Consider the following 25,179-nt stretch of genomic DNA (forward strand, 5'->3'; position numbering starts at 1 on the left):
AAACTGTACTGAGGGACAAGACAGACCCCAGATGAGGGACACTTAAAGCCGTTTATGGCTGCCACCAACTAGTTCGTTTACCTATGAATAATTATACATACCAACTAAGGCTGATGGCTTTATTTAGTTAGATGGCAAGGGCTCCATATACACATTTACTCTGCTGTGTTTCGCTATTTTCACTAAAATCAATATGGTTCTACCTACTCTGAAATTTGGGAAATCAGTCAGGTATGGCAATCAAAAGTTATTACATTATAGACAGAGTGCAGGACCAAAGCAAGGTCTAACAGTTAAACCAGTTACCATTCGAGTTTTTAGACATGTGAGCACTGCACAAGAGATGGCCAAGTTCATTCTACTACAACTTTAAACATTGTTTTAATGTACCATGCCCTTATTTTTTTTAATTTCTCTCTCTCTATTAATATTTAATATAAAAAAAAAACCTATTGAGAACTGGAAGTTTGCATATTAGTGACAAGAATAGCAAGAATGGGGAAATTTATACTTTTGATGCTGGTGATTAGAGATTATTTTCTACGACACCATGCTTAAAGTGGGAGCAACATTTGGAATTTGTGTAAATTAACGATTCATAGATGCTAGGCTCGGAAGGGACCTCAACAGGTCATCGAGTCCGACCCCCTGCCCTGGGCAGGAAAAAGAGTGCTGGCAGCTAGCTGCCTATCCAGCCTTCTCTTAAAGACCCCTAAGGTAGGGGAGAGCACCACCTCCCTTGGAAGCCCGTTCCAAATTTTGGCCACCCTTACTTTGAAAAAGTTCTTCCTAATGTCCAGCCTAAACCTGCTCTCTGTCAGTTTAGGACCATTGTTCCTTGTTACCCCAAGAGGCACTCTGGTACAAAGCTGTCAACAAAAGGTTTTATATTTTGTTTTGTTTTAAATCTTAACATTTAGGGCATGTTATGGAATTCAGTAAAAATGGCTGAAAAACCCCAATTCATAGATTGTAAGGCCAGAAGGGACCTTGGAAGATCAGCAGGTCCAGCTCCCTACACTAACCAGGAAAAGATGGGGTTTGGTTTGTGTACATCTCCTCAACTCCCCTCGCTGCCACAACAAATGTCACAATATTTTCTATTTTTCATACCCATTAACATTCCGCTGCTCTTCTGTGGAAAATAATTGTGTTTTACAAGCTTTAATGAGACATTAACCACCTTTTGTGCAGGCTACTCCAGCAGAAGCTTCAGAACACCAATCCATGGTCTGCTGGCCAGGAAACTCCACCAATACAGAGTAGGGGAGGATCATTTTTTTAAGCTAAAAGTAGGCAAATTGTCTACACTGTTCAGAAATATTTTCAGTTTAAAATTTACTATCCACTTTTGTTCACACTCAGGAAAAGCCATGATTTTCACTGAAGCCAGACTCCTCATGACAAGTATGGCTCTAGGTAGGAGAAAATTTGAATTTTTTGATTTCAGCATTCCTATCGGAACAAGTTGTAACACTGGGAGAACCCAGTTCCTTTTATTTTTGGAAGAGCACTATTGAACCACTGCTGTTGCAAAGTTTAAGTAACAGCATTTGGACTGTCCCATAGCCTTCCCCTTTTCATCTTAGTTGGAAACAAAAACTAGCTCCTTTAAGCTGCACTTTTCCCCTCTGTCCATCCAGTTCTGATGGCTTTCTACCTTTATTCCAAGTTTTAGGGGGAAATGTGGTTTTTTCCATTCCTTTTAATAGGTTTGGGGTTTTTTTTAAAAGGATAAAGATGGGCTTTTGTTTGTGCACATCTCCTTCTCAGCTCCCCTTGCTGCCACAGCATAACTGCTTACACCTGAAGCCCAAACCTATTGCCATAACTGAAGAACTACAGAACAGCAGAAAGCAATAGCCAGGGAGGATTTTTCCTCCTGAACATGGAACAAAATAACAAAGTTTAAACCAGCAAAACATTTTACTTTCTCATCCAGATCCATCCTATGAAGAAAAAAAATAAGATCTTTCCATTCTAAGAGCAGAAATTTCAGGTTCAAACTGACTGTTAAAATAAGTACCAAGTAGACTGACAGAGTAGCAGGCACCCGCTTGTAGGAGATAAGTTTACAGGAAAAATCATTTTCTATACCTCACTCTCTCTTTTTCTCTGTGGCTACCTTGGCAATTAGAAGGAAAGAAGGATAGGCATAAAAGGCAGCACTGCCTGTCCAAGAAAACTGTCCACCCTTTTGGGAGCACAGCTTCATTGTCCAATTGTTCCTCCCACAAGTGCATCTATTCTTCTATTACCTGCTTGAAAATATCTGTGGATTTAGCTCCCAATCTCCTGCTTGCAGCTTGTGCCAGCTAACCCAGTTGTTATCTTTTACTTCCTTCCCCCTCCAGAAGCCACTTATATCCACAGATGGACACTGCTGCTCAAGGAATGGGAGGGTTTTTTTTCCCCCTATTGCTCAGTACTTCTTAATTCCGTCTTTGAATTAAGAATACATGACTAATTTTGTGTGTGCAAAGCAACACTGTATTTGGAAATTCTGGAACAGGCTAAATATGGTGCTCTGTGCTGACTGCAAATACAGAAACTGGATGTTGTATTGAGATTACTAGGATAACCCCCTGTCCCAAGTCACATACTAGCCGCTACGCCTCATACTTGATCTGCATGTTCATTAAATCAAATTGCAAGCAAGTCAATCAAAAACTTCCTTTTCAATAAACATTACAAGGATTTGCACCCCAGAAGAAATGGTTATACTCATGATGGAAGGAAATGTTATCATCTACTGATTCTGCTTCAATTCCAACGGAAGATTACTTTGTAGGAAATAACCTTTCTTCATGGCAACTTTTCTACCCAGATCTTATATCTGTAGGAGCAAATACTTGTTCTCTTTTCCACTGGGAAGACTAACAGAAATCTAAATATCTCATGTGCTGACAGAGAAAACAGTCCCTAAGAAGATGCATTTTGCCATGCTGTCCAGATTTGGAGAGCAGGAGAGGACAGGAAGAAGGGAGGATTTGAAATTCTACGCGTTATCATATATGGATCATTTTGAGTATCCATCTGATGTGGTACTCAGTTGAAAAGAAGAGTTATTTAGTCTCCTTTCAACAGGGATGGGTTTCTGGAACTCACAAAAATTCTCCACTTGCAAAAGAACTCCAGTAGAGAGAGGACTGGATCAGGCCTGCACAACCCTTAAATGTTTTCTTCAGAACATTTCAGTTCTCAAAAGCTTGATCTATTCAAAAAAGTGCTTACATAAGGTTGTCTCTGGAAAATGATAGTCTGTATCCAAAGTCCAAACTAAAATATGTGCTAAGGTGTTACAAAGGAGATTTCTGCCTGAAACTAGAAATGTTACAGGTTGAACACCCGGAAATGCCAGTGCTGTTCTGCAGGCTTTATCAACTTGAATGAAAACTTTTGGAAGGCCTTGTTCACATATTTTCTTTATGGATTCTACTCCTCCCCCAATAACTCTGCTATTTGAAAGAAATGAAGAGTTGTCACATTTGTGCCTTGGAGGGAGCTGGATTTCCAAAAGCATTATTTTAAAAGACTGAATGAACAAGAGCTATCATGCATTTCACTCAGTACTACAGGAAAAGGAACTAAAAATTGTTTTCCTGTCAAGGCCAGGATTCCAGACAAAAGTGCAGTTTAAATGCATAGTCCCACTCAAAATGTTAGGAGATAACAGGATCCAAGTGTCCTAGGAAGTTACAAACTAAACTGGGATTAAGACATTTCCATGGACTAGCAATCTCTCTTTAATTTCAAGAGTGATGACAAATCCTCCTGGCTTGCAATCCTTTTGGAAGGCACCTCACTGGGTTGTGGAACCTGGAGTCCTAGAGAGGCAGGACAGTTTTAAAAGCAAGGTCTCAGCTCTGAAGAACACTCAATATGATCCTAGGTAGGGAAAAAAGTAAAGAAGCAGAAGCACAAGTTCTAATGCCTTGTTACCCCATAATTTTGAGCAGCTCCTGGCACTCTTAAACTCTGGATTGTCGCACATTAAACACCCAAAACTAGTTTTAAGCACTTGCTATGCGGCTCCCGGACAGGATTATCTCTGACCACCTTAGTGTAAACATCCTACTTGTCTTCTTACCCCTGCTGGCCCAGATCAGGCCCACTGCCCTCCCCCACCAGCACCCGAGATCCCCACTCATTGCCCCCCCTTCCCCTTACTTGTGGCTACCCACACTGTCTGTCCCAGGGAGCAGGCAGGGAAGGGTTAACCTGCCTGCCCAATCACTGCCACCATTGCTTTTCTCTGGGTCAAAAAAGCAGCAGCCCTGAAGCAATAAGGGATCCCTATCTTTCAGTCCTGTAGGACCCTGCTGGGCTGAAGTGACTGCTTCAAACTCAGCTAGCACTAGCACCAACAACATATGTAAAACTCACAATGTGAGGTATAACAAGGCCCTAACTTTAGCTCTGGGCCCATTACAACTACTGACCGGAAGCGGTGTGTGTATTTGCATAAAAAAGCCTACTTCTCAGAACTACTTAATTACTAATTCTCACCTTATCAGAACTGTTGGGTAACCAAACTGGATTAAGTAAAGAGCACATAGTATCCTGCCTGCAAGTAAAAAGAGGCACTCAAAACTGGTCGACTTACTGCACTCCACTTTTCTCTACGGTAGTGTAACTCAGTGCATCAGCAGGGGGAGTTATCAAGCATGGCAGGGAGGGGGAAGGAGACTTAGACATCGCTCATTTCTAGCATTGGAAGAATAAGTTACTCTCCCCACAAAGCGGAAAGGTATTTTAAATGCATTTATAACAGAAAAAGTGGCTGAATAGATTTTGATCATGCCCTCAGAATTTGCCTTCAAGCACAATCAACCACAGAGTGTCACCCCAAAAGCAAAGTATTTCAGAAAATTATGGGCAAGTAAAAACAAAGACTTACAGTGGAAGCTTTTGTAACTTTAACTTTGGCAGGCACTGCGATTAAAGTTCTCTTTAGAACTCCAAAGATGGTTTGTTTTTTTTTGAAGAGTCAACATTTAGAAAATTATCCTTAAAAAAAAAACAAAAACAAACAAGTTGACTAATATATGCCCAAATCCAGCTTTCCTAAAATCAAGGGGTTTATTTCCCCATTCACGTTGGTCTTCTACAACAAAAAACATTTTCCATTACAGGAGACTTCCATTAGCCTTGTATAAAATCCCAAGTGCCTGGATTTTTTTCTGAACTCTCTTCAGCAGAACAGCAGGGGGTCCCATTAGACACCCTATTTTACTTCCACCTTATAAATATTAGCTGTTCACCATTTCCATGGTTACAGTGAAAACCACTTAAAGGAATACTGGTTAAAGGAATAAATCTGTTTTTAAAATGCATTCTTTTCCAAATGAAATGGACAAGATTATGTAAGTCATTCTTAAGATCAATACAAAATGGGGGAAAAAAAAATGGTGAGCAAATCTGCTAAACAAAATCTTTACATGCATTAAATGCAAAATATCATACGGCAATGGGCCAAACCCTGCAAATCTCCCTAAACAAGAGATTTGTAGGAAGGTCAACAGCAGTTCCGTGCATTTCAGGAACACAGCCAAAAGCACTAAAGGAAAGGTTTTAGCAAGACACTGAAGGGAGTTAGCTACACGACTTCTACTGACATTACTTCAAATGGTTATTTGAAAACAAAAGACCCTTAAATGGTTGAAGTCAGTGGTTTTCAAAGTGATGCTTTGGCAAAGGGTATATGCCTACATTTTAATAATGGCAGTGGCGCTTCCAGTTGGTCAACATGTGGTGATTAATGGGGTTACTTCCTAAGGCAGGGGTGGCCAATCTGCAGCATAGGCTGCCCATGCCATTTGTGGCATGTGTGGGGGGGCATATAATAGATCAGGGAGGAAGCAGGGAGAACAAAGTAGATCAGGGGAAAGCAGGGAAAAACAGCAGCAGAGAAGGCAGGGAGCACAGAGCAAGAAACAAAAAGCAGAGTAACAGATTGGGCAAGGGAAGTGGATTGGAGTGGCACTAACTTTGGAGTGTGCAGGGCTTACCTTGTGGCACACCTGACTAAGGCTGGCCCCGCTGTTCTAAGGAATGAGCATGCAGAGGTGTGTTGGATGTAGGGGGTACAAACACATGTGGCCCAAAGAGTTTGAAAACCAATCATCTAAGCTTATCAATCTCTCTCGCTCTCTCTCAAAAGATGGTGTAACCAGGTCCCCACCCCATTACTAAAGGGGAAAGGGAACCTAGGGTTAGCTCGCTCTCCCCAACTCCTGGGACAGGCCAATTCAAGCAAAGAGCCCTGGAACAAATGGCCACCTATCCCAGGGGCAAGCAGCAACTTACAGGATGGCTCAGCCAGAATAAAGTGGGATAAGGCCAGAGGACCTCAACCCAGACAGGGGCCTACCATCTAAAGCCCTCAGCCCTCTAGGGGCAGCCTCCAAGTGGAATTTACAACATTAAGGCGCAGAAAGAAAGGTAACATGGTGGAACCTCGAGAGGTCAGAGAGGCAACACACTGGGGCCCAGGGAAGTGGTTCTGCCCCCTCCCAACATGTTACACACACACACACACACTCTTCAGGACAACTGTGATTACAGCATATGAATGGGAGAATCTCAGAGACTTTGGAACTGAACAACATTTATAACAGCCACATTTCAACACAGAAAAAGGGGGGCCTGGGGGGGGGGGGGGGAAGTGAGAGGGGAGGAATGTCTCTTCTGCAATATGTCCAAGAAACTCATTAATTGAACAATATTTATCCCGTTATGTGTACAGGAAGGTAAAACCCCCAAATATATTGAAATGGACGTGCCCTACTGGGCTCAAGTGAATAAAATATTTATATAAATTTTCATTTAAAGCTCAGTGCCTCCGTTTAAGTGTCCAATAACTCAAGGCAATGGATTTAGGCATTTTCTAACTCCCTCTGCCTTTTTTCTTTGTTTTCTTCAGGATGTGTAATGAAGGCCTCTTTAAAAAACAACCAAAAACCTGCAAATATCAAATGCATCAGTTTTGCCTTTATTTTGTTAGAATTGAGATTTGTTTGGGTTTTATTTTGGATGACCTAAACATGTAGACCAGGGGCAGCTTCAAACTTTAAAGCAGACTGGTTGATGGGAGCTTTATCTTCCAACTATTTGTCAGGATTCCAAGTTTAGGGTTTTTTTTAATTTAAATATAATAAAAACAAACTTCCCCTGTTAACCAGCTTACTTCACTTAGTATGATCAGGATGACAGTTATTAATTCTCTAGTTGTTTAACATCTTCCAGGAAAGAACAATTTAAAAAACCCAAACAGTCATCATCTCACACTCCCTTAAAAAAAGATGGCACAAACCCATTCTGTAGATCACCTCTAATATTATGATGCTGTAACAGTAAGTGGCCCAAATTTCCTGGCTGACCAACGGGCACCACTCAATTGAATCATTTGATGCAAGTCTTTGTTGCGCTTATATTACGGCCCCTGTATTAAATCACTTTATTTTAGCAGGTAAACTGAAAATTAAACTTTAATGCATATAAGAATATTAGGGTAGGGATTGAGAATTCAAACAAGCATCTAAATCTTGGATTCTGTACTGCATAGTACCGTAAAGTATTTAAGGAACACAGGATGGTTTAATTTGCCTTTATAGGAGTAACTATATTACACAAGGTAGAACAGATGATTCAAAGTATAGGAAAAATTATTGTATGTACTCTTTCACTTTTATAATGCTTATTTGATCCAGACTTATCAGATACAACATAATTCATAGGCTTCTGAACAACTGTGAGAGGACAAACATGAAAAAGATTTACTGGAACAGGTGTTCACATGACAAGTAAGACCCCACAATTTCAAGAAAGGCCAGGATCTGAATATGCATAAAAAAAATTAACTTCTGTCACCTCCTAGAAGCAAACCCTGTAGAAGAGGATACAGGCAAATTTGACTTCAAGATGCATTTCACTTTGTTCTTTAAAAACCTACATATATTGAAAAGGAATGAAAGAGTCATTGATACCACTGCATCTTGGGTTCTATGAACCTAATAAAAGGGAGACTGGAACCACTGTGGCTCCTCAACTGCCACCATAAAGTTGCCATATTTTCGCTATTCTCTTGAATTAATGCAACGTCTGATCCAAGTACAGTCTGTTAACATTTACTAAGAGATAGTCTCATTCCACATTTGTATCTGGCTTGCTTTTTAGTTGAACTCTTATTTTATTTCACTGGCCATTATTTTTTTTTATATTACGTTGTCAATTTGGCATTCCTAATCTCCCCTGAGCACAAAGGCCCACTCAAAACGAGATCAGCAGCTTAAAACCCTCCATCTAACAACAATAATTACAATATGTTCTGCATATAGATTAAATAAAAGAAAATAAACAGCACAACAAAGGTTTTCATGGGTTTTTAGTTTTACGTCCTGATAAATTATTATGGAATACTTAAGGGCATCAACGCTTTATACAAAGAAGCCTCCATTCTGTATTTTTATTTTATAAAATGTGCTTAAAAACAATGTATAAAAATCAGGTAAAACACTAGATTGGAATTTGGGGCTAAATAGGTTAATGACATTTACACTACAAGAAAAAAAAAAAAAACAAACAACACACAGGTGAAAAATCAGGTTTATTACCTTCTTAGAACTGCTGCAGTGAAGTCAAATTCACCCCCTTGCATTTAGCATGCATGCTGCACACTCGCAAGTACATCACAGTGAGAAAACATCCTTGCCGAGCTAGCTGCCTTCCTTAGGCCTCCAACTAACCGTCACTAGGCCTTAATCAGTCAGGTAAGAATGCTCTGCATTTGACCATGTTGCAGATAATCAGAATTCCATTCTTGTGACTGATTTATTTTAAATGCAAGTTACAACATACTTTCAACATTTGCTTTTGTCTCTTTATTACCGATATACTTTCTTCTGTTTCAAGAAAACACCACACACCTTAAATTTATTATAAAAAACATGGCCCTATTTTTCTCTTTGGGCTGTTTTTCTCTCTACTACATAGGTTCTTCTCCAGCTATTAAACCACCACTGACTGCCACCTTTTCTTATTAAATAGAAAGGGGCTCACACTCTGCCAGGCTTCATTACCATTTTCATGACAGCTCTTCATGGGCAAAACCCCCCTGCCCAAAAAAAAAAATAATTATTTACTGCTGCTTTCTACCTAGCTTTTGCTAGTGTGCAACTTTCCATATTTGCTTTAAGATATATTACACTTATTATTAACCATCCCTTCCCAAAGTTCAACTCACACACTCTAGTAAGATACAAGATCAGCTGCTTCTAGAATCCCTACTTCCTCTAATGGCCTGGGCACCTCCCGTCCTGATCTATTCATCAGGGCAGCCCAGATCTAGAACCAACTTCCTACTTCTATTCTCTCTATCTATCTGTTCTGCCTTAATATCCATAGTCCATCTGTACAACCTGCCAACTTCAGATCTTGCCTCCAGAAAAGAGAAATTGAAAGAGACTCAAATTTTGTACACCATTAGTTTTCTCCATCCAAAGATATTTCAATGATGCTGAGCTCCAGAACAGCTTTGCTCTATGTTGTGCATATTTGCATGCCGTAATAGCAAGTCTCAAGAGACTGACCAGCGGTTGTGTCAGACTTTGGCCTATCATGTTTAAATACTAAGAGAGTGATGCAGGGTAAGGTGTCATTATTTTAAAAGATGCTGTGTTCTATTAGAACTCTTATAAGATAAAACCCAGAGATTTCACATCAGAATCCACAGTGTCAAATATATTCTGAATGGTTGTCGTCTCCGAGTCCTTTACGAAGAAAAGTTGTTCTATTACTTTTCTATAGTCAAAAACAAATGAAATTAGCTTCTGAAATAGGGTTTCAATAATTTCAGAGTTCTGGAGGGGTGCTTTGAATTTGAGAAAGTTGAGAACCACTGGTACAAGAGAAGACTTAGAATGACTCTTTACTAGGTTAGTGAAAAAAACAGGCACATTCTAAAACTCAAAAGAGAAGAGTAGCTTTTTCTCACAGAGAAGTAGCTTCAGCCATCAGCGCCACATGCAAAGAACATACTATTCTAGGTTTAAAGTTTTTTTTAAATCCAAATGAATAAGATCCCAGCACACTGAGCTAAATAAGGTTAAACATTGTGGGTGAACATGGATTTTATTACATTCTTAGAACTGCTGCTGCAGAGAAATCAAGTCTAATATTTGCATTTAAATATTACATCAAGGTGAAACCCTATCAGTGTTTTGACTAAAGAAGGGAGGAAGGCTTTCCAGGAATACACCTGCATGCAATCAGGCCTGTTCTCTGGCCAACACCACCTGCTTTTTTAATTACTATTAAAAACATTTGAGTTGTGGTAGCACCTTCAGGCTTCAATTAGAATAGCAATCCCATTGCGATGGATACCATACAAGACACGCCCAGAGAAAAATACACCAAAGAGCTCACAATTTGAAAAAGTGACAAGTGATGTTAGGAAGGGAGGATAATTGAAACAGTCAAATAAATATACACAAAACCCTATTCTATATTGGGCAATCCCTTGTCTTTTATTAGGAGACTCCTCTGACCTATTATAAGAAAGTTGTACTTCATAGCCATTATATATGTTCCTTGAGCAAACTTAAATTTAGAAAACAACTCAAGTAACTGTTTCCTGGATCCAATATCCAAACTACTTATGTGCTCAGGAACTAAGTTACAAGTCTATCGCAACCTGTGATCTTCCAAGGCTTGCCTACCTTGGTTAAAAGAGAAAAGAGAAAAAAAGGAAGAGACTATTCCCCTAGTCCACAGCAGGCGCCTATATGAAAAGGATGTCCCAGGAGGGTATCAAGTACTAAAATCTATAGATATGAACAGCTATAAAAATAAAAAGGAGAGAATTAATGGCCTGGAAGCTACCTATAGAATTCACCAAGCAGCCCCTATTTCCATTTATTAAGGGACACTGTCATGATTGAGACCCAGAAAGTTACCATGTTAGAAAAAAAAAAAAAAAAAATCACAGATTTTAAATTATAACATACCATTATTTACTCAAATAAAACTACCCTGAATATAAGATGAGCCCACCCCATAACTGGATTCTATATATATGGAAAATTTACAAATTTGTAATCTTACCACATACAGAATCTAATTATTGGAAGCTGCCCTTGAATTTATCTTCCTCCCACTGCTATAGCAAGGAAAATTAGTCTGAAGGGTCAGGTACCCTCCTTACCCTCTGTCCCCCACAACTTCTTTCCTCTGCAGCTCCTTCCCCACTCCTTATTGTCAGACACTGCTCTCCCTGAGCACATGGAAGAGAGGCAGAAACTTGAAAACACTGACCTTGAAATAAACATACTTGTAGTAATCTGCATATAGTACTCATAGGACTTAGTTCATCTGGAAACAAAGTATTTTGCCTTCTTGAATGAAACTGCTGAACGTTGTAGCCTGGGTACTGCATTAACATATTTTTAAACAGTACTTTTGTACCTACTTTTTTATTTATTTATATAGATATAGATATTAGTACAAGCTATACATGATACCAGGCGCATGATTTTGGTAGTTTTACCAAAAAGTATCAAGATTTATCATATAGTTCATTGGGCTGGGCCCCAGCCATCAACCCCATTTCAAGCCAGTTACTGCACAGCTCAGCAGGTGCCTGTACTCCAGAAACAACCCTCACAAAGGATTCATGTGCTAATTAGTCCCTAATGCTTGACTGGACCTGGGTATAATTATCAAAAGTCCTGGGATCCTCCAAAAATTTATATGCAGATGAGATGCAGGTCAACCTGGTTTGGCTCCACCTCCCAGAGGGCAGGGCCATCCTAATCATATGCTAAGAGAAGGGGCAACAGAGTGATTCTGGATGAACTGCTTGGACCAAACATTTAAAGCTGGTGAAGAAACAGGAAATCACTGGAGATTGGAAAGAAAGGTACAGCTCAGCTTTGGGAGTACAGAGAAAGTAAAAATGTGTACAGTGTAGTGGCTCACTATGACTTGAAAAAGAGTTGGTACTGAGGGAGATTGCATTCCATGGACACTACAATATATCTTACTCAGATGGGCTGCACTAACCTGTCCTTATGCTAGGTTCCTATCACTGTTTGCCTGATATAGGCCATGTATTTTATAGTCATGCTCAGTATTGGTTATATTTAATCTACTTCATAACTGGTTTCCATGAATTAACACCTGCTGCTTCTGGCAGCAATTTAACAACAGACAATGTATTTAAAGAGATTTCCTTGTATTTGAATGTAAAGGGAGGGGCTTCTCTCCATGTTGTTTGGGGCAGGAAAAAAATAACTTCTCTTGTATTTAAGTAAATACAGTAATATTGGAGACGCATGAAAAACAAATATATGAAAAACTAGTAAGTTGCCCATGAATTGCTCAAAGCTCATTAACCCCAATGCCCCACTGCCACCTCCCAGGAGCTGGGCGGGATGGAGGGGAACCTTGCCCCACCATCCTCCTCTCCCAGCATCCTGCACTGCCACCGCCTCCAAGGAGCAGAGCTGACTGCAGGGAGGAAAAAAGAGCCTCCCTGCTCTGTCCCCACCATCATGGTGCTCTACCACCACCTCCTGTCCATAACACTCTTGGAGCACTCCAATTGTTTTTTTCAGTAACCAGAGTGCTCCAAGAGCATTATGGACAGACAGACAAAGCGCTTTATTATATTAGAATACTGAAGTAGTTTCAGTCCGGTTTTCCCAGCTGAGTTAACATCAAATATCCTTGTACTGACAGTCACACATCTGCATATTATGCCATGATTTCATATTCCTTACAATATTCATACATGCAGGCAAAATGCTAAAACTTTCACATTTCTGTAAAAAAGGAAAGGAATATTCTCTACGGATTAGACAAGACGACCTGAGCATCGGGGTACCATATATTTTTACCATGATAACCAACTCACCTCACTAAATTTGAGCAAACTACTTAATAATTCATTCCCTCCTCCCCACCACCCCCACCCCACCAAGTGTAAAAAGGAAGGAAAACTTTAATTTACAAATTAAATTCCTATACAGATTAAATTCAATCCATGTTTATTTCATTTTTTTTAAGCGTCTGAAAAAGTATCATTACCACATGAAACATTACTCTACCCAGCCTAAAATGGAGGACTCCAAGTGGAAACAAAGTAAATTCTAGCTTCTTGACTAAACACAACCTAAAATTCACTTTCTTTTTCACAGCAGATATGTTCTCATAAGCATCTCAAATAATCAGCTCTATTGCAACAAAAAGACAGTGTAAAAAGTTCTTTTGCAAGCACCTGGGATAAGAGCAATTTATGTGAACTAAACTGGCAGTTAACGGGCTTCTACTACTTTTACAAAGTACACAAAAGACTGTTCAAATTCCACAGCAGATAAATACTAACATACAAGATAAATAAATAAATATTCATAATTTGCCAAACATTACAGGTAACCATCTACACAAACTTAAGTACACATACTAAACAAATAGTTTATTAATATATAAATAATGGAAAGTTATAGCTCAGATTATTATAGTCAGGAAACAGAGGGATGATTTCTGATAACTGTGACACAAGCCATAGACACCCATGTCCAAATCTATACTAAAATACCAATTTTACATCAACATACTCAGCACCCTATGTATATGCTTTCATATACATGTTATGAGAACAATAACTTTGTATTTACTTGCTAATAATGCTACCAATAACTGCTTTTTTGTGGCTCTCAGAAGTGTATCACAAAATACAAGATGACAAATCTCCAAATATTCACTATAACACGGTTTAAAATCCAAAGACACGATGCCATAACAGTTCTGATTTCCAGAGCAGCATTTGGTCTACACAGGGATATGTTCCACAAAATGAGTGCAAGAAGATATAAGCCTGCTGCACTCTGAGTAATTCATTCTTGCAATGAGTAACTTCAGTCCAGAATTTATTTTTATAGGAATTTTACTGTAAAAAGACCAAGAGATGAGCATCACTTCAACCATATGGAGAGGTTACTTCCCAGTTAATTTAGGGTGCAGACAGAGGTTATATTTGTTGTGCAATTGGCCCCCTGGAAGTGCTCTGCAGCCATGCTGTGACATGTAAAGTGCCATGAGTTAGTAGGGACCTGTACATCTGTTAGTGCCCTTACTTAGAAAAGTCACCTAAGTGGGACTCTCACCCATGGGCCCCAGGGTAAATAATTTTCTAGATAGCAATACCTGCCACAGCAACTTCTTCCATTTCAACCCTCTCCTAGTGGAGAATTTGAAAGGTATAAAAAGCAAGAGAACCCCCAAGCACTGTCAGCGCCTCCTCTAAATTTGCAAGTCATTAACTGAAGAGGTGGAAAAAAGAAAACTCCCTAAGAAATCAGGTTGAGGATTTCTAGGTTCAGAAGGATTAGAGAACTACTGAAACAGGTGTTGATCCAACAACAACCCCCCAGATGTGAATTTTTACTCAAAGCTTTATGCACTTGAAGCCAAGCTTATCCAAATTTCATGACGAGAACAGGAAGGTGGCATGCAATGGGATCTCCCTTCAAGCAAATCTAATCATTTACCTGTAGGTATTAAAAAGGAACACATAGTAAGTTACAACAACTGTGCAACACTTGAGGAAATGCAAGCAGAACAATGGTCTATACACAATGGAAAGTGAGACAAGATGAAAACACTACCCATAGTCACAACTGTACAGATACTATAGTTTATAGAGGACTGGCTACTGACCCAGATGTCACAAACCCCATGAGCTATGAGGAATGCTATCTTCCCAGCGGTGCTACCCAACTGGGGGGGGGGGGGGGGGGGGACAAGATTCTAACCCCTCAAAAATAAAAACGTGGACTGAGGAAATAAATAGGAAGGAAGAAATATTTATTAAGCAGCTAAATTAATGCATCTAGTCCAATGTACCCAAAGCACAGCCAACTATTTTGCTAAGAAAAGGAATCCAGTTTTACTTGTAGCAGCAATTGAGAGAAAATCCAGTTACACCAAGCATACTTGATGGAACACAGAAAAATCCTTCCGTACACTGGATTATTTTATGCTGAATGAAATCTGATGCCCCAAGCAGCAGAGGCTCCAATGTCCACTCTCTCTATGAAGGCACACAACTCTCACAGATTCTAAATATTACAAATTAAGAGAAACCTGTCTGGTCAAAACTTCTGTGTTCTAGTATGCTTCTCCAGACAACTGAATAACAGTCTCATCTTGAAATCAGGAGGAAGTCTGTTAATTCAAGGAGATTCAGGTGAATATTGTTATCCCAACGAAAAGGCAGTAAATTGGAAAGCAGTGCTAACACCAGACTTTCAATGTCTGAAGGCACAACTGTCACAGTCCAGTTAGAGTTTGACAGCATTCTGGCTCCATCCCAACTGCAAAAAAATTTCCTGAACCTGCAGAATCAGAAGGGAACATGTAGAGAGCTTCTGATTCTAGCACCTGAAAAGGAAGTCTGCCAAGGACAGTAGATTTGACCCTGAAGTAGAGAGACACAATGAATGTTCTTGTTAACAAAGACACCAAGTTATGTAAAAGGAATAGTTCCCCAACACACAAGGCTAAGCAAATAACCAAAGAGAAAAACTGAATACAGTTTTTACCAGAAAGAATTTACTAAGATAATTTTGTATCTCCTTCTCCTCCCTTACTTCTGGCCCAAGAGATTTTGGACACAACTTAAAAAAAAAAAAAGGAGGGGATTAAAAAAAAAAAATTCTTGTAAGCTAAATAAATAGCTTTTAAACTCAGAAACCCCGGGCATTTTTACATTTGTTGTGGGATGCGGTGCCAGGCACTTTAATTAGCAAGCCATACTAATTAAAGAGCACTTGCACATCATGTGTATCAGCATCCCCACACTGAAAAAATTGCATCAGATACATTTCATTTCAAACCACTCCGCTGCCATTTTTTCAGCATGGAGACACACTAGGATGCTGATACACATGATGTGGAAGGGTCCCAGAATGCATCAATTTCCATGCTCCAGCAGACTCACTTAATCGAGTCTGCTCCAATGCAGTGGATTTCCAGAGTGTCAGATAAAACAGGCGCCAAACATATATATAGGAGCTACCTGATATGGAGTGTTAAGTTCTACAAAAGATGTCACAAACCTTGAAAAGGTTGAGAAATGAGGTATTTGTCCTAATCCGTCTAGATAATTTCCACAGGAGGAAAAATGAGGAGTGAATCCCCTTTTAAATATATGTTGTCATCACCTTTTGCATCTGAAATGACTGAAGACGCATGTGGCCCAAGAATAGAAAGCATCAAGAAGGGGTGTCACTTTTGTAAACTAGCCTAATGGAAGCCACAGGCAGACTGGAGAAACAAAAGGTACCACTCACACAATTTGGGTTTTTGGGGGGGGGGGGGGTTGGAGGGGGATGGCAGAAAAAGAGGGGGGGAATACCACAGAAGCGTGTCTTTTATTATTTAAATAAAAAAACTGCACTGAAGAGTATCTCATGAACATCTGTAGCTACTTGTGCTAACAGGTCTGATGCTTACCACATGGATAAAAAAAAAGGGGCAAAATAACACTGTCACAGTAAAAATAACAATTTGTGCATGCTCCAGACAGACACATAGAACCATATACCAATAATTCAAAGAAAGTGATGCTCTTCATCTTAGATGAAGGACTCCAAAGTTTACAGGTTAAGTGCTTTCCCATTCAGCATAGTCCCAATCCAAATGCTAAAGTTCAAGTAAAACAATATTAAAATATTTCCAAGACACTTGTACCTGAAACTGGTTACCTCCTTTGGAAGTCTAATGCCTTCCCAACACCAAAGTAGACTAGGTTACAGAACTAAAGCACAGGAGACAGCAGCATCGGAAAGCCCAATACTATCATAACTGAGACTGCTGGTACTTTCCAAAAGTATTTTCATTTTAAAGCATGGCTCCCTATTCACAGTCTGTACATCATATGGCAATGAAGATTCAAGAATATAAGGAACTAAATGACCCTTAGGGAGGGAACCCAGCTTAAAGGTTTTAGGATGAGTGTCCTGCTCAAAACCCTGGCAATTCAACCAGTTCTAATAATGTCACCCAAAAGCAACTCCTAAAACTTCATTCACTTGTCCCTGTCCCAACATCTAGAAGGTCTGAACTCTACTGAACTGGGTTTACAGATAGCACTAAAGAGCCAATGGTAAACTTAAATGGGACTGGGGAGCTCTAAGCCACTTATGGTAGACAATAAGCCTCACTTTATGCAGTATTCCAGAATCCAGAGTCCTAGGATTTTGGCACTGGCCTTATAACCATAGAAATGATGGGATCATAAACTGAAAGGACCATATACACCTCATTACCTACCCCAGACAGATCACGCACATGTCTGTCACTGATGTGCTGCACCAGTGCTGGACACCTAATTGACCTGTATACACCTAGCACCTGGATATGCTGGTCTGGAATCTAGTATCAGTTTGAGAAAACGATCTGCCCAAGCTCACTAGATCTATACTAGATATTTTGCAATGAACCATCTGGGGCAGATCCTACTGACACTTAAGTTGAATGCAAAATTATTTAAACTAGTGGTTCACTAACGTAACTGGTTCTGCACCTTCAGCAGAAAGGAAAATCGGGACCTCAGGACCAGTTGTACTGTACACTGAATCTCTTCAAGCAATTGGCTCTATGTGCCAAATCCTTGGCAACAGACTCAGAGGAACGAAAATGCAGCAAGAAAAATCAATGCTTTGCACAAAAGGCACTGGATTTATTTGTTACCTGACCCTGCTACACCTGTGACTGAATAAATAAGAGGTTCCAGATGCTGTTCAGCTATGCCCTCCAAATCCTCTGCAAGAATAGAGGGAGAGAGGAATGAATGGCCCCAAACACTGAACTAGAATATTCCACAACTCAATGCCAGGAGGCGCCAAACAGCCTGCTAGAAGAAATATAGTACTGCTACAGTGACCCAGTAATGTATGCTGCATATATACTAATTGCATTAATTCCAACAGTTATGACATTCAAAAGATAGTGTTAGCTTGAAGCTGTAGAAGTATCATGCATACAAAACTGCAATGCAACTCAAGTATCAGTAGTTTACAACAACTCATTCCTACTTGCATGATAAACTGCATCACAAACGCACTGTATAGGTTATGCTCTCTCAAACTAAAGCAACTGCATATGTGATTTAATAGTGCAGCTGAAATTTTAACTTCTGAAATGAAAGTCCTATATTGAATTTAATAAGCAGAGGTACATGATGAAGCATCCTCTGACAGGAGCCAACATCAAGTATTTCAAAAGAAGGTATAAATATATGCACCTCTCTCTACCTCCACCTCCCAAAAATGTATTCAAACACACCTACTATGAAAGTTTCTTCGTTACCCAGGTTACTGGTTGGGTTATTTCATGAAACAGGTTACATACCTTTTTTTGTAAAGGGTATCCTGTATATCAGGGCTGTGCAACTAGCACCCTGCGAGGCATTAAGTTGAGGCCCATGGGGTTTGCTGCATAGATGCCAAAAGCCATTGCGCTGCAACAGCTCTGGAACCCAAAGGGTGAATGCAAATACTGCCATTGCTTGCCCACACACTCCTTACCCATTGCCAAATTTAGGATCTTTGGTCACCACTGGGAACTTAAATCATTGGCAGGGAAAAAAGCAGGATGAGTGGCTTCAGCATTAACCCCCTGGGTTCCAGAGCCATTCCAACCTCAGCACCTGTCACACTGCCAAGCTACTGCCAGAGCCGGATCATTTGGCCCACAAGACCAAATCAACTGGACAGCCCTGCTACATAAGAAAGAAAAATGAGAATTCTTTTGGTATTCATTTAGAATCATCTAAAAAACAAACAAAGAAAAAAAACCCTGTGTTTGAATCTTATTAAGCTCCAGTAACATTGTGGCAATGCGTTTCCTAGCTTAATTACATATTTTGCAAAACTTCATGTTATCAACATGCTGCCCTCAACTGGATACCCCTTTCCCCCATACCACGAGGAAGGACAGAAACAGGAATACCAGATTCACTTTCTTGGAACCATGCATTGTTTTGTAACTTGTGCTTGACAAGAAGAGAAAAATTCACAAGAAGAGAAAATTCTTTAAAAAATATGTATGCCAAGAATAAGGCAAAATGGTAGAAACTGGAAGCCTCCGAAACCCTAGCAACATTATAGGTATAGTGTGTGCGTGCACAATACAGGGCAGATGTCTCTCTCAGACTGATCTACTATGAATAGGGTGATCACAAGTCTCACTTTAGCCTGAATACTTCTGAATTCCATAGCCCGGTCCCAGACAGTTCTTCAAAAGTCCTAGGCCGGAGTTCAGCAAGATGTGGAACAGCATAGTGAGCCAGGCAGACAGCTAGGCAGCCACCGCTGTTCCTGTGCAGGAGCAAGGTAGGTGGACTGCAGCAGGTGCCACCCATCCACATGTAGCACATCCTTGCTCCTGCACAGGAGTGGCAGTGACTGCCTGGCCACCTGCCTGGCACACCACGACATTCTGCCTCCCCACTAGACTCCAGCCCGGGACTTTTAGTCAATCAACCAGGACCGGGCTACGGAATCATGTAACGTCCCAACCAAACCAGAAGGTCCAAGTAGCCCATCTATGAATAGTGTTCCGCATTCTTAGTTTTTACAGATTTTTTTTAAGTTATTCAATTTTTTACTGATTTACACCCATTTTTCAGTTCAAATCCCTGTTAACTGGCACGAGTGGAGAATGGCCCATTCCACATTTGTGCTGATTAATAGGGATTTAAACTGAAAAATGGGTGGTGCTGGTAAGCTAAAAATGCCACTGCGCCAGTTATCTGAGGCGCAGGTTTCTGGCTGAAGGTGGGGGGTGGTGCTGCCAGCCGCATGTGGAATGGGGGACATGTGCCGTGGCCATGCGGGGGCCAGGGGAGGGTGGCTGGAGCTGTTGCCTGGGGGCACAGGGCTCCTGGCTCTGGCCCCAGGCGGGGCAGGAGGTACCAGTACCAGGGTCAGGTCCCCCCCCCCCCCACATCTGACCCCATGCCACTCTCACCTCCCCACAAATGCCAGGGAAGCCCTGGAGCAGGCTGCTGCGGGGGGCGGGGGCCGTGAATGCAGCCAGGGAAGAAAGACAGGGTGTGGCACCATGTGCTTTCTGCCATTGATCATGGCCCCCCAGGAAGAACCTGGCACACGCCTCACAGCCCTCCCAAGGGGTACATAGCACCAAGAGCCACACACCCCCACCCCACACCCACCAACAGTTCTCCCCCCACTTTGCTCCCTGCTGCAGCCCCCAGAAGTGGCTGATGGGCTGTGCCACACCCCTCCCCCCCCCAATCCCTTCCCTGGTCCCAGCCTTATTCCCTCTCTCATGATTTTTCCGATTTAAACTGTTTTTTCCCCCCCCTTTTCTTCCTTTTACCCTGTTTTCATCCTGGTTTTTATGTTTCAAAAGATAAACCCCGAAAAATTCCTGGATTTTTTTTTTTAAATAAAAAAACCCAACATGATTTTTAGTTGGCTATGTGCCTCTCATCTTCATTTTTGCTTCAGTGAGTTATCTAAAAACCCAAGCCTCCTTCATTCAGCGTTCACTTTTGTATAGCATGCTCTAGTGAAAGTTTGTAACCTAAACTCTGTCCCATTGTATGTATGCACTGTAAGCATGTATTCATATAATTATACTTTGCTGTGTATTTTCCCCAGACTAATCCAAAATAAATACTTTAGATTAGTTCATACAGAGACTACTGGCTAACATTTATCAGTAGCTCATCTTGAGGTGATACTAGAATTGTTATAACTGTATCATTCTCCAGACTGAACCAAAAGAGGGCTCAAATTGTGATCGAAGTAGCTAGGTTCTCCCTATATTAATAACAAACAGTATCTGATCATGGAATTAACAAGATGGTATTATACACACACACACACACACACACACACACACACACACACACACACACTTAAGGTTGTGTATGCATGTGGCAGAGCACCTCTGCGTGTCTGCCACTTTAAGGGCTTGAGCAGGCTGCACACCAGCCTGCAGGTGGGAACAGACCCGATCAGATGGTCACATGGTACCCAGGAGACTGCCTGATTGGTGCAGTGCTGGGCAGCCTGTGTATAAAGACCAGGCCCTGACAGCAGAGCTGGCAGTCATTGCAGGGATGCTGCGGAAGTACCATCACCCAGCCGGAACATTTGGAGGTCAGGGCAGCAGGCTATGGGAAAGGAAGAGGTTTCTAGGGACCCCAGGGGGTCCAGAGCTCTTAGGAGGGGGCTGAAAGCCTGTGGCTATGGGAAGGCCAGCCAAAAGTGAAGGGCTGCGTACACAGAGGCCCAAAAGAGGCCAGAATGGCCTTTCGAGAGATGCTGGATACATAAGGGCCCAGTGAAGACACATCAGCCCAAGCAGAAGGGGCTAGGTACAGCTAGAACTGCTGAGCACACAGGCTACTGAGGAAAGGCCTGGGAAACAGGGATTGGAGCGGACCCTGGAGGGGTCTCTGAAGGGGTCAGATGAGCCCAGTGAAGTAAAAGACTGCTTTGCCCAAGATCTGTGGGGCTCTAGGCAAGCACAGTATGAAATGACTGATTTATGGGAGGACCCAGGATGAAACCCCTATTGAGCAAAGGAGTCAGCTGCTTGCAGAATGACCCAGGGCTGTCAACTGACCCAAGCTGGGGCCAGGGCCCAAGTGGTCAAAAGGCAAGTATATCCACCACGAGAGGCAGGCCAGAGTGGCAGAAAGCCCTCACACCCTGATTGGCTGGAGAGCAGGGCCAGGCTCAACTGAACAAAGGTCTCTCAAGGGAGAGACCGCTGGCAAGAGAGTATGGGCATCCAGTTAGCAACCAGGCTGAAATGATGGAGGCTGAAGCTCAGCCACCTGATAGGCAGTATCATGCAAATGGCCTGAGAGAGAGATATGGGGCCAGTGAGAGAGGGTCACGTTATGAAGCGGAGGCTAAAACCGAGGGCCCAGGAAAAACATCAAGGAGCCCAGTGAGAGAAAAGACAGACCAGGGCAGGCGGGCCTGCAGTGGTCCTGGGGCATAACCTAAAACTACACCCTGCTGGGGTTAGATGGTGTGGTGGGTCTGCTGTGCCCCCATAGTGAAAGGGAAGTATGGGGCACCAAAAAGCCTCAGCCTCTGCTGCCTTCTCGGTGACTCTGTGAAGAGTAAGAGCTAGATGACCACACCCAGAAAGAAGCACCAGGCTTGGGTGACATACTGTGGGGGCTAGGAAGACCTGAGGCCCAAAGCCTGAGAGTGAGGCTTGGGCAGCAGCACAGGGTCCAGGAAGACCCAAGGTCAAACACCCAAGTGAGTCCTAGTGGGAGGCCAATTTAGAGGTCCAGGCACATCAGGAGACACTTGAGGCTTGAGTGGGCCATAGGCAGAGTGTGAGATGCCCAAAGCCAGAGAGGGCCATGGGCCAGAGTTGGACCAGAGTGTGGGACAATAGGCCTGATGCTCCATCGTAGAGTAGGGCCTGAACTGGGAGGTCCTGAAGGTCTGTAAGGGGTCAGGACCAAGAGTGCAAGAGATGAAGCCTGAAGGGCTGTATGGAGTAGGTCCAAGGAGACCTGAAGGGCCCAGCAAGGGGCAGTGTGACTGAGGCCCAAAAAAGGGGTAGTGAGTGTGGCCCTCTCAGGGGCAGCATGAGGGAGACTCAGTACAGGACTGAGTTCAGCCCAGCAAGGGGCTGAGAGAATTGTCACCAGTATGTGATGCTACCTGAGAGGCATGGGACAGAGGGGCAGGTTGGAGCAGTGTATTATGCCCTGGGCATCAGGGCATTAAACAGGCAGCCTCCCACCTAGAAACAACTTTTTTAGTTGCAACAAAGGTGTGGCAGGAAAGTCAGGTGGGCAGACTGCCCTAGACAGGTAGGTGGGCTGACATTGTGACTGGCTACATGTCACAATGCACAACTTGAAATTCTACATTTCCTACCCTGACTGCTTATCTATAACATTAATATTGTCTGGTTCTTCAGTGTCATGTCTTATACTTAGTACTTATTTCCTCTCTCTCATTCCATTCCTGCTTGAAACCATACTCCCTTCCTCCCCCCACTCCCAAGATAACAAACAAAAATAAATTAGATGACATCTGTAGCACTTCAAGAACAAAAGACCATCCAATGTGCTTTTATATCTGAACTTTACAAACTGTAAGTTCCTCTGAGGGAGGGACTGTATTTATACATAAAAAGCACATTACTGATGCTCAGTAAATAGATGTTTGGAGGGTATTTCTATTTACAAGGCAATAATACCCCGGGGTGCCAAAAGACTCTAGAGGCAGCACCTACTTGCAGTAGAGGCCAGCCTGTTTGGCAGGTGTGCCACAAATTAATACCTATGACTTCAGTATTCCCCAAGTCCCACTTCAAAGCCCCTTCCCCTGCCCAATCTGCAGCTGTACTCTGTCCATCCCTAATCTGCCATGTGCCACACAAAGGCTGTATGTGTCACACTTGCTACAGGTTGGCCACTCCTGCGCTAGCAGAGCAATGATGGAACTGGGGAGGCCTGTGTTCTAGTTCTAGCTCTTCAACTGATGTATTGTCATCTCCCACTGCAAGTCACTCCTCCCCACCTTAGTTCTCTGATCTGTAACAGTGATCATACTACTTACTTGCTCACTTAACAGAATAAAACAATGGGTCAAATTTTCAGATGTCAATATTCATAGTTCCATTCAAGTTAATAAAGCAATCATGATTTATTAGCTAAGACTCTAGTCCAAAACTTTCTAAAACAAAACTTTTAAATATGGATATTGTTGTCATTAGCCAGGGACATGTTATTAGCCAAGTTAACAGGGACCATCCTAGAGTTTTATTATATTACTAGCCAATTGCCCCTCAAAAATGATGGGGCACAGGGGGAAAAAGAGGGAGCTGGGATGAAGTGCCACCACCTAACGCCCCATGCTGCTGCTGTTCTGCCTCTTGCAGGGAGCAGGATGGGGCACTGTTGGCCTCAGCTCCCCCACCCCGTCTGGTCCTCAGCAGGGCTTCAGAATCTTGGTGGCACACCCCCATGTTTGGAGCACTCTGACTGGCTGTTTCTGTCAGCCAATCAGAGCATGAATAAAGCATTAAAGACAGACACTTTTATAATATTAGAATAATGTACTCTTGACCCTCTTCTTCCCCCATGCTCTAATTAACTGCTGCCATCAGAACTGCCTATCCATATGCACCAACATTAAAAAAAAAAAATATACATCTATATATCCATCTCCACCTCAAATTCTGCCTTCCACCTCCACTTAATTATCCCATCTCTCCCAATCACTATTAAACCTTGGCCCTTAAGGAAGGCTTAGCCTTCATTTTGAACCACACAATGGGAACTTTAGTCCCCAGGAATCGCAGTACCCAGAATAAAGTGGGAAGGGATGTCAGAAGCTGGGGTGGTTATATTTCCCGTAGAAGTTTGGAGGGTAGTCTCTAACCAGAATGGAAGAATTCAACTAACTACAGTAATTAATACCATTTCCTCTATTCTGATGCCTATTAGTCAATATGGGCAGAGATTTACATGTCTTAACATCATCATAAAACATATAATAAGAGCAGAACAAGAATTCTGATGAGGCATTCCATAAGTGTATATAAATTTTTTTTGTTGTATAAAGCAAAAAAATAAATAGAATTTTCAGCCAGAGTGTAAGATTATAGTACAACTTGAGTACAGTTGTCCAACTTTACTGTTTGTTATTCATATAGCACAACTGAGAAGAAGCATGCTTCTTGTGCAATACCCAGCGTTCCAACTACTAAAGGCATCTATTTTCCTTGAATAATCATCATATGGTCATTTACCAAGAACAGTAAAATTAAGATGCAGATCTCTCTATTCTGATTAGCTACTCTAATCTCTTTACAAAGGTTGACTGACAGTCTCAAATTTAAGTTCTATGCTAGCAGCAGTCATTCATTTGAAAAAGCAGAAAAACACCCGTTTTACACTAAAAGGAAAAAAAACCCAAAGACCAAAATAAATTCTAATAGTCGTATTCCTTCACTAAAAAATGCTTCTTTTTTTCAAAGCAGCAGCACATAAATGCTTAAAGTATTTAATTCCTTCCTTTCACTCTTTTCCCTCCACATCTTTTACTTCCTACTGCTTGTGTCTCCACCCCAAGATCTTTTGTTTAACTGGAGGATCCA

At 41.7% G+C, this 25,179-nt stretch overlaps 1 protein-coding gene across 17 annotated transcripts in view; it reads right to left on the reverse strand.

Annotated features, from left to right (window-relative positions):
* The window catches only part of PHF21A (PHD finger protein 21A), a 240,794-nt gene that overhangs the window by 204,509 nt on the left and 11,106 nt on the right, over positions 1 to 25,179 (reverse strand). For 5 of the 17 annotated variants that reach the window (XM_090033037.1, XM_090033038.1, XM_090033033.1 and 2 more), the window contains exon 1: positions 4,901 to 4,966. The exons of 1 other annotated variant lie outside the window; for it this stretch is intronic. The gene's annotated coding sequence lies outside the window, so the exon portion shown is untranslated. Of the gene's footprint in view, positions 1 to 4,509; positions 4,568 to 4,900; positions 4,969 to 25,179 lie in introns of those variants that run through there. 11 more of the 17 variants (XM_090033036.1, XM_090033025.1, XM_090033027.1 and 8 more) reach the window with 7 other exon arrangements.

Source organism: Crocodylus siamensis, chromosome 2 (genome assembly GCF_052110815.1).
Source record: "Crocodylus siamensis isolate JL-2025a chromosome 2, ASM5211081v1, whole genome shotgun sequence".
Taxonomy (NCBI): Eukaryota; Metazoa; Chordata; order Crocodylia; family Crocodylidae; genus Crocodylus; species Crocodylus siamensis.